Source organism: Peromyscus maniculatus, chromosome 13 (assembly GCF_049852395.1).
Source record: "Peromyscus maniculatus bairdii isolate BWxNUB_F1_BW_parent chromosome 13, HU_Pman_BW_mat_3.1, whole genome shotgun sequence".
NCBI lineage: Eukaryota > Metazoa > Chordata > Mammalia > Rodentia > Cricetidae > Peromyscus > Peromyscus maniculatus.
Window position 1 is genome coordinate 24,957,247 of NC_134864.1, and position 12,504 is coordinate 24,969,750.

At 42.9% G+C, this 12,504-nt stretch overlaps 1 protein-coding gene across 9 annotated transcripts in view; it reads right to left on the minus strand.

The window, feature by feature from the left end:
- Positions 1-12,504, minus strand: part of Ptprm (protein tyrosine phosphatase receptor type M) — a 706,714-nt gene that overhangs the window by 207,491 nt on the left and 486,719 nt on the right. The gene's annotated exons all lie outside the window — the stretch shown is intronic.

Sequence of the window (12,504 nt, forward strand, 5' to 3'; positions counted from 1 at the left end):
TCTCTCTCTCTCTCTCTCTCTCTCTCTGGATCAGGATGTAAGCTCTCAGTGACCACTCCAGCATCACATCTGCTGGCCTGCTGCCATGCTTTCTGCTGTGATGATCATGGACTAACCCTTTGAGACTGTAAGCAGGCTCCCAGTTAAGTTCTTTCTCCTGTAAGCTGCCATGATCTTGGTGTCTCTTTACAGCAATATAACGATATAACTAAGACATAGGTCTATCACTTTTATTTACCTCTCACAGCCCCAACAGAGACAATTTTATTCTTACTAATTTGCTAGGTAATTTCATTCCCCATTGGCTATTTTTCTGAAGAGGTAGCATTGGGCCGGCCATTTGCTAACATCTACACATGGCACACCGTGACAGGGGCCTACGCAATTCCCTTTCCAAGAGGAAGGGAAAGAAAAGGGGTAGAACATGGCAGGAGGGAACAGGTGACTTTTTGCTTCCCACGAGTCCTGCTTCTCCTGGTAACACACTGGTGGCCTTGGCCATTTTCAGTCTTCATTATGGTCCGTATACTTGTGGTATTTCTTTACCTCAAGAAACTATCTCTTAGAGCGTTGACATGCTATTTATAGAGAAGTGAAATTCTATACTCAAACCGGAAGGCAACATATTTTATTTAACTTTTTCTGCTGAGTCTAGGCAGAACTTAACATGCGTGGAATTAGAGTGAATCTAGATTGGGGGTGAGCAAATGTTGCTTTTATAAACTGTATCTTGATGGCAGTCTGTGGGGTCATGGTGCATGATGGGAAGGCCTCGCGTGTGAAACTCCCCTGCAGTGCTCACACCACGCTCCATAAAATTTAGGAAAACAGGACTCAGTGGCTCATAAATTAGCTTTGATTTGTCAAATTCAGAAATTTTAAACATAGAAGTAATTTATGATCATCTATTGTCATATCTGGGTATTTTCTCTCCTCTAATAACATAAATAACTTCATTCTAGTTATAAAGGGAAATTTAGAAAATAGCCATTTTAAGAAAAATAAATATGGAACTGACTTATTTCTCTCAGTAATGAAGAAAAAGTCTGCAAATGATCAAATTTAGCAAATTTGTTAAAGAAGAAAATTATTAAAAGCCAGAGTAATGTAGGCATTGAACACAGACCATGCATCAGCTTTCTTAGTTTAATTTTCCATATTTATGATGAAATTTCAAAGTGTACCTTGTAAGAATTCCAAGGCTGTCATAAAGACCTTACTATGGTTTCCTGTTATTTGATATTGCCTAGCAAGCGGTCTTCAGATCCATGTTTTAATGAGAGAACCAAATGGTTTGGCAAAAATGTGAGATTAGCTGTCATCAAGAATGAAAATACGTTCTTGTCAAAAGTGTTTCAAAATATTTAGTAGCTTTCAGGACACGTCTGTCAAACTAATGCTAATAGTATAAAGTACAGTTGAAACGTATGACAGACAGTATGTGAATGACACTAAATATTTTTAGCTGAGTGCTAGAAATATACTGTGTTGTCCAGAGTTGAGAAGTAGAGACAATTTCTTGCTCAGAGGGAGATAATCCAAGGGCAAAATACTTGTGACTGGGAATGAAAAAGAAGGGACAGGCAGCTGTCATGAAACTTGGTGTGCAGCCCTAATATCTAAAATAGCATGGTATAAGTCACAGAAGGCTATGACAGGCTGTTCTCTAAGTGTCTGATGCCCTAGTGGGTCACTAGGGTAAACCCAACAATGCTCTCTATGCCATTTTACTCAGCTTTTACCATGTCAGAGCCACATGCCGACCCTGTCTGCCTGAAGTTGGGGCTCCAACCCCACCTCGAGGGGACTGTGTCTGGCTTGCCACAGTTCAACCCTCAATCTGCATAATGCCTTTTCGCTTGTGACAGGAGAGTTCCCACTTCTGGACCAGAAGCTGCCATCCTCCCAGGCATGGGCCTCCTCATTGTCCCAGGTCCACAGTGGTACAAGAGTGATGGAATCAGTACCTGCCGGCTCCCTCTGCTTGCACAGCCTATCCTTTCTGTCTTGAAGCAAACAAGTTTGCATGCAAGAAAGAAGAGACACATAGCTGGGCCATGGGAGCAAGTGGGGCTAAGAACAATGCTGGGAGGCACAGAGCTCTGTCTCTTTGGGACCCACAGAAAGAACAGGCTAGGATCATTACAGCCTCTTTCCAAATTCAATGTGGTGCTAGGAAATAGGAAGCAGGAAGTAGGAAGCAGGAAGCTTTTATGCTTTCAAAGGACCCATTAGTTTCAGTGTTAGTAAGGATTTTATGACATGAAATTTATTGATTTGGAAAACTATGCATTTAAAGAAGAAACTGAGGACCCCCACTGCAGCTGGGTTCTTATTTCCACTCAATTGCAGTCTATTTCAAGCCTACTCATTGGTTCCAACTCAATGGCCATCACTGATAACCATAGCCCACATGTGCTGGCTAGTTCCATCTTCATGGCCATCACTGATAACCATAGCCTATGTGTGCTGGCTGGGTCCATCTCCATGACCATCACTGATAACCATAGCCTATGTGTGCTGGCTGGGTCCATCTCCATGACCACCACTGATAACCATATCCTACGTGGGCTGGCTAGTTCCATCTCCATGGCCATCACTGATAACCATAGCCTACGTGTGCTGGCTGGATCCATCTCAGTGGCCATTTTGTCTAGCTTGAGGATATGCTGTTGACAATGCAGAAGGTGCTTTCTGAGGGCAATTTGGTTTGCTCACAGTTTGATCTGCAGTTGGTAAAGATCCCAGACGACTACAGGTACAATGCTTCTAACATGGCTTCAGGTGCTTCCATGGCCTCAGGAATGGTACCAATTACACAAATATTCTCCTCCTGTTATCTGAACAACATGATTCTCTTAGCCAGACCAGGCCAGGGCTAATAGTCCAACCGGGAGACAAACCCCTTGTCCAATGACAACGGTCACCCAGTGCTCTGAGATAGACTATGATGGTGGTGATGAGAACTCAAACTATTCTAAATATTTTCTACCAATGTTAAGACTTTTTTTTCTTGTGAAAAGGTGCATACCACTTTAAAACATGTAGTCCAGTGGTATTCATTAACTCACATAACCCTGCAACTGTCACCACTAGCTACCTTGGGAAACTGTCATCCCCCTAAACTGAAACTCTGTCCCCATTATACACCAAGCCTTTGCCTCTTCCTCAGCCCTCGGCAATCCCATGAAAGTGACTACCCTCGATGCCTCGTAGGAGTGACCCCACACAGCATTTACCATTCAGCAACTTGGGGTTTCACCTAGCCTAGTAGTTAGCCTTAATATGTGGTAGCCACAGTCAGATAAGGTTCCTTTCTAGGGCCGAATGCTATTCCACCACACTTTGTATATCTGCTCATTTGCCAGAGGGTGTTTGAGCGGCCGCTAACTTTTTAGAGTCTGTGAATGATTGTGCGATGAGCATGGGTATGTAAACTCCATGTTGATGCCAAGCCCCCTCTTCCTATTGAGGGGTGCCATGGCTTGTGGGGCCACAGGAGAGTCAGAGGACTAAGTCAGCCTTGAAGACCCTTCAAGTCTTTCTGCGCCATAACCTAGAAAGACTCCCTTTTATAATTAAGAATGGAAGGATGCGCTGTGGAGCCCCAGTATAGCGCCTTAAGCATCGGAGGCACCCCCCCAAAAAGGAGTTTGGCCAAGGCACCAAAATGAACTAGGTAAGAGACTTCCTGGCTAAGAGCCTCATCCGATGGAGTCCTCCCGCTACAGTGATAAACATTTCGGAATCCCCCCCAAAAATCTATTTTAATTTGTTTTTTTCCCTCATTCTGCTTAGTTTGTCTCTTAATTTATGGCTCTTTCATCAGAGCTATTTCATTTACCTTAGCTTAATTTGATTTGTTATTTGTTCAGAGCTCCTGTTAAATTGTTGAAAGTTCTTCACATATTATCACCCAAATTAGCAGCACACCGTCTGAAGGAGAAGTGATTGCCAAGTGCCCTCGACTGAACTAGAGAGGCTGAAGCTAATGCAGTGGTCAGGCTGGTAATTAAAGATGTTCTGGGGAATGCAAAATTGTATAAATCACGGGACACATGGTATTTAAGAAAACTATGAGCAACGTCCCCTGTGTCTCATGTTCAGAATAGGGCCCCCCAAATCAATGAGCAGTGTTGCTCTGCATGTAATCGGATCTATAATTCTGACCTTTGAAACAGTGAACTTCTTAATGGTCCTCATTCATCAAGCGCTCTCCCCACGCGGCACTTCTCCCTCTACTAAGGAATGGTCCTTTTACTTAGATACTTCTGACTCCAGTCTGGGCGCTGTTATTCATACCATGTTCTTTTGGAACCCGGTTGCCCACCCTAGGCTGACCTCTCTGGAGGAGCGTCTCTAATAACTTGGGCAACAGGGTTTTATAAGGCAAAGGACACTGTCGACTACTGATGGGATGACGCAGCCTGGTCTCATAACTGGCCAGCTAAGGATTGGCAAGTGCGTCGCTCCTTGAAGAGACCATCAAGAAGCTCGGCCTAAGCCAGAAGGGGGTCAAGTTTCATGAATCATGTTAGGACTCTATAGAATTCCAACTTAAAAAAAAGTACACAAAAAATCTGATCTTAGGGATGAGAATTAGAATTGTTTGAAGATTCAAATGGATAGGTTCTTGGAGCCTAAGAACCTGCAAGACCATTGTAAGAGCAGAGAATTCATTTGATCCTAGACGAAACGTATTCGGCTAAGGCATGTGAGCAGTTGACAGACAGGGAACTGAGGTGGAGTGGCCTGGCCTGGTCACAGGGGCAGACTGTGAGGCACAGTCAGTGGTTAAGATGGGTTGGAGCTGGTTGAGGGAAGGCAGCAACACTGTGATAGTGGGCACATTGGACATGCCATGAGGGCTCCATGTGTCTGTGTCAGCCAAAAGCAGTGAAGGACTATGCAGATCACAAGGTCACAGATATAGGACATTTTGCCGCTAAGCATTTCAGTAAATGTCTTCTTCCTAAATTTGTTTTTATTAATATTTCTTTTGGATATAGGGTCAATGAGCCAAAGTCTGGCACAAATTCATTATTAAACACGCTCTAGGGAACAGGAGCCTATAACAATAAAGTGGTAGGTGGTTAGCAAGGCTGTCCAGAGGGTGAGAAGCCTTAATGAATCCCAGAGTGACTGCCACCACAGACAGAAATCTAGACTTTTCCATTGTAAAGGCACTGAATAGAAGACTTGGAAAAGCTAATATTTTAAGATCCATGCCTACAGAATAGAGAAAAATTCATTCTCCCATTTGTTTATTCATTTTAAATCTAAATTCATGTTACTTGTGAACAAAAAGGAAAACAATAAGCTATTTATAAAAGTGTGTTTCAAAGGTGGCATGAAAGCCAAGTAGCTGTTCCCAGAGCCTATGCAAGGGCTGGAGGAGGGCGGGAGGACACAAGGCACAGGGTGCAGAGGGGTCGGGGGACATCTGACATTCTGTACCAGGGTAGGAAAACTGCTGTTGACACCAGTTAAGTGAATGTAAAGAGTACTCTGAACGTTCCCAAGAAAGCAAGGACACAGATCTGAGGTGAAGGCTGTGCCAGTTACCCAACCTGATCACTGCACATCCTAGACACACAGTGAACCGGGCACTGTGCCCCATGACATGTATCCTTACTGCCTACCAGTTAAAACACGTGCAATACAAACTTAACAAATAAATGATAGCTTAACTATTACGGACTAGCCAATTCACCTTTTAATTAAGCCATATATGAAATTAAGTATATATCCATTCAAATCAATCATTTTCAAATTTTAAACTAAGAATGCAAAGAATTATAGTCAAGTTTTAAAACAGTCCTTCCAAGCGGGAACTCTGTCCATTAGAATATTTATAGTACAGGAAAGTTAACCAAATGTGATCCTATGAGACTTACATTCCCCAGGTTTTTAGTATATCTGTTGCTGAAACAAGCACCATGTTCCTCATGTTTTTTGTTTGTTTGTTTGTTTTTGTTTTTCGAGACAGGGTTTCTCTGTGTAGTTTTGTGCCTTTCCTGGAACTCGTTTTGTAGACCAGGCTGGCCTCGAACTCACAGAGATCTGCCTGCCTCTGCCTCCCAAGTGCTGGGATTAAAGGCCTGTGCCACCACCACCTGATTCCTCATGTTTTTCAATGCCCAAACAATTCAAAGGCTTGCACTGTATGTCTGTTTGTGGTACCGGTGATGGAAGCCAGAGCCTTGTACATACTAGCAAATACTCTACTCTGCAGGCTTGGATTGGAGAAGTACTCTGCTTGCCTTTAACGAGGGGGCATGCTGCACACTTGCTCTGGCCAACACTGGGACAGATGTAAGGCTAGCTGCCAAGCCTGGCTACCAGAGATCGACTCACGGCCCCACCCTGTGGCCATCTCACAGGAAACAGAGGGCTCCACCCTCCCGAGTGTGGCCTTGAGGAGAGTGGACACCAGTGTGGAAACAAGGTCAGGATGGAGGAAGGCACAAACTCCAGGTGTCTGCATTGGGACTGGGCACTCAGGCAGGTGCTGTGTGCAACGCCAGAGGAAAGTAATTCATGTTGGAAACTTGTGAGGCCCAGGAGAGAGAAAATGGGACCTCAGGCATCTTTTGGATGCTTGTCCTTGCTTTGTTTTATTTAGAACTCAATACAAGAGTCCATTTTCACTTGTTGCAGTAAGAGCTATAAAAACAGCTTCATGCCAGCGCCACCAGAGCAGTGTCCGAACAGCTTGAGGGGGTATGAATTCAAATAACGATGCCCCAAACTTCTTTCAGTAGATCAAAATGCACAGTCTACGGGGGCAACATGGAGTTGTTGCAAATGTGTCCTCTAATTAACACAATAGGTCTTCACTCTTTTGAAAACCCATACTATACATGGACATAAGTGAAAGAGTCCATTTATAACTCCATTTCCTATTAAAAAGAAATTCAGATTTATGCTAGAAATTCATGCCACAAGGATCACACATACAACTTAAAGTCAAACTGGAAACTGGCCTATTTTTTTTTTTTTTATTGTACGCAGTTTTCTTCTATTTTGAGCATTATCCATGGCTATTTTTACCTATTAATCTAAAATAAAATGAGGAAGAAATGAAATGATTTCATGAAATTTGACTTCTGGGACTCTCTGAGACCCACATTTCAACAATCATCCTAAATAAAATGTCCTGTTTCCACAGCCTTGGTGTGCTCTCTCATACTAATAGAAGGTGAGGCCATGTCAGCCCCAATAGTCACACGCTCTCTAGACAATGTAAACAGTGGCAGGACTGAAGAGTCAGTGGATCTGGACACAGCCACTGTGAAGAGGAGTCATGTTTTCCCTTAACAATCCTTGGCTGCATTCGGTTCAGAGGTAAGGTGCAAGGAATTATGTTTTCACACATAAGCTATGCTAATGGACGCATAAAAGTGGGCTGAGCTGGAGAGTGCTGGGCTATAACACCAGGAATCAGGAGGACAATGGTTACCCTGAGGTGCCTGGCCTCATAGTGGCATGAGGGCCCAGCACTAAGATCGTTCAGAAGCCTGTCCCAACCTCCTGGGACTGTGCCAGTTGGAAGAGCAGGACTGAAGGCGGGCTTGGGACTCACTGCAAGTACACACTGAGGACATCTGTCCCCACCTGGCAGGTGGGCCACTGGGTCTGTTCTGGAAGGTTTCGATTCCTAAAGTATCATATGTAATGCCACAGCCAAGCCTATGTAGAACCTGCTGAGACTCAAGAGTCTTCCCTAGGCACATCAATACCGAAGCCTCAGCCACTTTGGCCCAAATCTCTGCAGAAAGAGGTTTTTGCCCTACCCAGCCCTCCCACCAACTCAGCAGGATCTTCTGCATAATGAATCCTAGAAGGTGAAGAATGTCTTTCCTTTGACCTTCCAGGAAACCCGGAGGACAGGAGGTGATCAACAGACCCGGTTAAACACACTCCTGTGCACATCCATCCTGGGGCAAGCATGCCGATTCATGTGCTAGAGTACAACCGTCTCTATATCTTGTCTTTATTTAGATGAGTCCATGCTAAACTGAGAAAGAAAGAACTGACGTACATACTTCTCCATGTCCTTGCATCATGTGTGATTTTTTTTGAAACTGGGATTTGAATTAAGCATCACACTTAAGGTATTTCCCATATCCAGGTCACACCGAGCTACAGTCGGGGTTGTAAAAAGGCAGAGCAGGGTAACCAGAGTCAACAAACATCAGCTTGCCTCTAGCCACACACATCAGGCGTCTCTTTGAAAAGAGGGTTTTCATCAAATTTTCCCTCTTATCTTTTTTGTTTCATGATGTCTTCAGAAATATTTCCCATTTTTTTCCTATGGCAGATCTCTTCTCAGTAGTACTAGCATGGCATCAACACAATAGAATGGGCACTAAATGTTTAATAGCTCGCTTCATTTGTAAAATGTATCATAGACAGGTGACAGGGGTATGCATTTCAGCATCAAGATAGTTATGTGTATCCATAACAGGCGTTTCCATAAAGAATAGCTCCTGCTCGCTATCTTACATAATAATTCATATCTCTTTAATTATGTTTCAACAGTCACAACTGTTAAGATTGCTATGTACCACGGTGGCTTAGACAGGAATATAATTATAATTAATACAAATGCTCTCAAACTTATGTAAGATCTACAGCAATTTTAGAAACAACAGCAAATATAATTAATCACAGTAAAAATCGACAGCGGTGATACACTAAAGTCTGTCAAACTGTTATTGAGATAAATTATTCCTTATGGAAAATGTTGAAAATGCAGGTAGTTTTATTTACACAAATGCACTAAATTAGATGTAGATAAAAATATGGGTAAAAAAAACCCCTCTCATTTGCATTATTGTAAATTAATTATGAGAGTGTGCTGCCACGAGGCTCTGCATAAAGCTTTCATTTTCTAGAAGTTCACCTTACGGCCTTCTGCAGCATTTGCTGCCCCAGCATCGTGCCGTCAGAGGCACATGCCAGGTGGGACAGGGACAGAAGACACTGAAGGCCCACAGATAAAATAAACCTTTGGGCCTTACCAAAGGTTGTTTGTTTTGTTTTTTTGCAAAGCTTTTATGTCATGAGTCCAGGCAAAGCCTAACAGATCTGTGAGAGTCATAGAGCATTGTAACACACCCCTCACAGCCATGCTTGCTTTTGGTCACTATTGCCAATATGCTAAAGTGTTCCATGAATGGATTGGCTTAACGTTTCTTCAACAAATATTGTTTCACAGGACTGTCCTTTCAGAAGGCAAAATGACGTTCACCAAGTTAGTAACTAACCATGCCTCCTTATGGAAATGCTAAGACATGCACCAGTGCTGAGATTTGCCAGACCTGTGCCTAGCTCCAGGCTAACTAGCTTGGAGTGCTGAGCATTCACAGACAATGAGCTCATCCTTTGCACTATCTATTTCCAGAGGCACTACCAGAAATATTGATAAATTAGTTTCAACCTCCTACTTTCTCTTGTGATATGGCCATGGATGTACCCTCCTAGATAGGAAGGTATGTAGGTGTGGTGGTTTGAAAGAAAATGGCCCCCAAAGGGAGTGGCAGTATTAGGAGCTGTGGGTTTGTTGAAGTAGGTAGGGCCTTGCTGGAGGAAGTGTGTTACTGTGGAGGTGGGCTTTGAGGTCTTATATATGCTCAAGTCACACCCAGTGAGTCAGTTCACTTCCTGTTGCCTTTGGATCAAGATATAGAATCCTCAGCTCCTTCTCCAACATGTCTGCCTGCATGCTGCCATACGCACAGCTGCCATGCTCCCCGCCATGATGATAATGGATTAAATCTCTGAAACTGCAAGCCACCACCTCAATTAAATGTTCTCCTGTATAAGATTTGCCATGGTGTCTCTTCACAGTAATAGAAACCCTAAGACAGTCGGTAAATAGATGATCGATAGATAGGTGATCGATAGATAGGCGATGGATGGATGATAGGTAGGTAGATAAATATGTAGATAGTAATAAATAAATCCATGAGTAGAGGAAAGCTGGGCTGGTAGCACAAACAGAAAACTCTACAAAGTTTGATGATATTAATTTCTACCTAGAAAAAGTAGCCAGTTCTGTGTAGGAGTCCACACCCAAGGCCATTCTTTTCCTTCTGTCTCTTTCCTCATTCCCTGCTGGCTTCTCCTTATTTATTGAAGGCTTTCTGTGGGACAGTGAGAAATGTGGCTGAAAGATCAGCTGCTCAGCGACCAACATCACAGGGCTTAAAGTGACTGAACAAAGAGGATGTTTGGAAGGCCTACTGGGTAGCTTAAATAATGAAACATGCTTGTTACACACCAGTGAAACTCTGGCAACCGATGCATGATTCATGCAACGCTTTAACTATTCTGTCTAAAAATGGAGCTTGTAAAATTTAAACTTGAATTTCGGCAGAAAACCCTGAACAATTCCAAGTTTTAAGGATTTCTATCACGTGTAGCACAAGCCTACATTTTAAAGTGTCCCATTTATAGGCAGAGTGTGTTGACTAATTTGTCTTATGGAGAACACAGTCTCTATTTCAGAGAAGGCAAATACAGCAATGCATGCTGTGCAGACAGCCCTGTTAAGATTACTGTGTAGTAAATAATCATGTAAAATCTGACGTGACTTATGGGTCTTTGGTCTAAAATTGTATCAAGGCCATATGTTACCAGAGGCAATCTCCTCCAATGCATAATTTATGGCATCAACCCTGTGTCTACCTAAGAGACCCAGGTAGAAAAATGAACAATCCAGCAGAGAAAGACCCTTGGAGGATTAGTTATCATTTAGCTGAGGTCACGAGGGCAACCGGATTACTACATTTCAAGCTGTTCCTCACAGAGAGCTTGCTGGATGACACGAAGCTCCAATATAGTCTAAGAATTTAAACTAAGTCTCAGAAATCTTCAGTTTGAATAATTAGGCACAAAGGACCTATTGTTACTTGAGATTTTCCTTGGTGCATGTTAAAAACAATACAAAATCACTGATATCCCCACATAGATATCTACATAAATGTTGAGGTGAGGAGCAAGCAAAGATCATCCAGGAAAAAAAAATATAAGTGATGAGGGACAAGAAAAAAAAGATACACTAAAATAAAAATAGCATGAAATGTGGGGAAGAAGAAAGAGAAATGAAGACCCAAAGCAAATAATGGTAGGCGTGGTAGGTAGCTCATGCCTGCAATCTCAGAACCCAAGGGGTGGATGTAAGATCTTGAGTTCAAGGCCAGCTGGGGCTATAGAGTGAAACCCTGTTTCACAAAACAAAACAAGCAAACAAAAGAATTAAAAAAATGAAGAGAACAATGAGGTAGGAAAGGGAAGGGTAGGACAAAGGACATAAGACAAGGGACAAAGGACACATGGAAAAAGCAAGAAGACATTGGCTGGGTTCACGTGCTTGGATGTGAACTCACTTATATATTGCTCAAACACAAGGCTTATTTTCCCTTGAGATGTTCCTTGGACTCTACAAGCTCACAATGAAGGGCTCTAGAGTCAGAATGACTATTTCTAGTCCATAAGGCACATCCATGCACCTGTGTACACCCTGGGAGAATATCCATGTTACAGAATCCTGAACTCCAAGTGTCCTGAACTGAACTCTCCTTTCTTCTATCAGGTGTCTTCTAGTCCTTCTCTGCTCCACATTCAGGTGAACGGTGTCGTTATCACCACTGCCTTGCTGCAAGAAGAACTAGGCTTCTTCCAGACTTTTCCTTCTCCCTCCAAATTGAAAATGCATCTCCTGTTACCCCCTCTCCATTCAATCAGTCTCCATACAAGAGCTTTCCTCCTTGCCACACTCACATCTGAACACAAAACTTAGTTAATACCACCGTCAGCTAGACTTCATGATGGAGTCCAGCCTCCTTCCACGGCCGCATAACCTTCATGATCTGACTCTGGCCAGCTCGCCTGCTTCACCTCCTCTGTCCATGACCACACCCCCAATCTATGGCTGCAACTGCTCCTAACCGCAGAGGGAAGCAGCATGCCTCCTGTACTTCCTTTGTTCGGGACCATTTATCCCACTGCTTCCGACCATCTATATTTTCGTTTGTCATTTTATATAAATTGAAGACTTTATTATTAAGTTGGGTTTTTAAAAACTTGCTTACACAAAGGCAGACACCGAATATTTTCCAACTAGGGAAGAAAAGAATCACTTACCATAGCCAGATTTCCTCATCTCTTCCACCAATGAACGATCCCTTAGCCAGACAGAACCGTATCATAACTCTGAACTGGCTCTAATGACTTAGTCCTTCACATGTGGATGCCCTGTTTTGGTTTTTTGTTTGTTTGTTTTTGTTTTTGTTTTTTTTAACTTTGGGGTCTGATCTTTGAGATTGTTTTCTCGTGGGGTACAGTACTGATTAGCTGCTCCAGCATGATACACTGGCCCAAGGAATTCATCCTCATAGTTTTCATTATAATGGAGGGAAATCTTCCTCCTCACATGCTTGGGAGCATCAAGTACAAGAAGTCAGACATTAGGACCAAACACTTGTCAGGGGATAA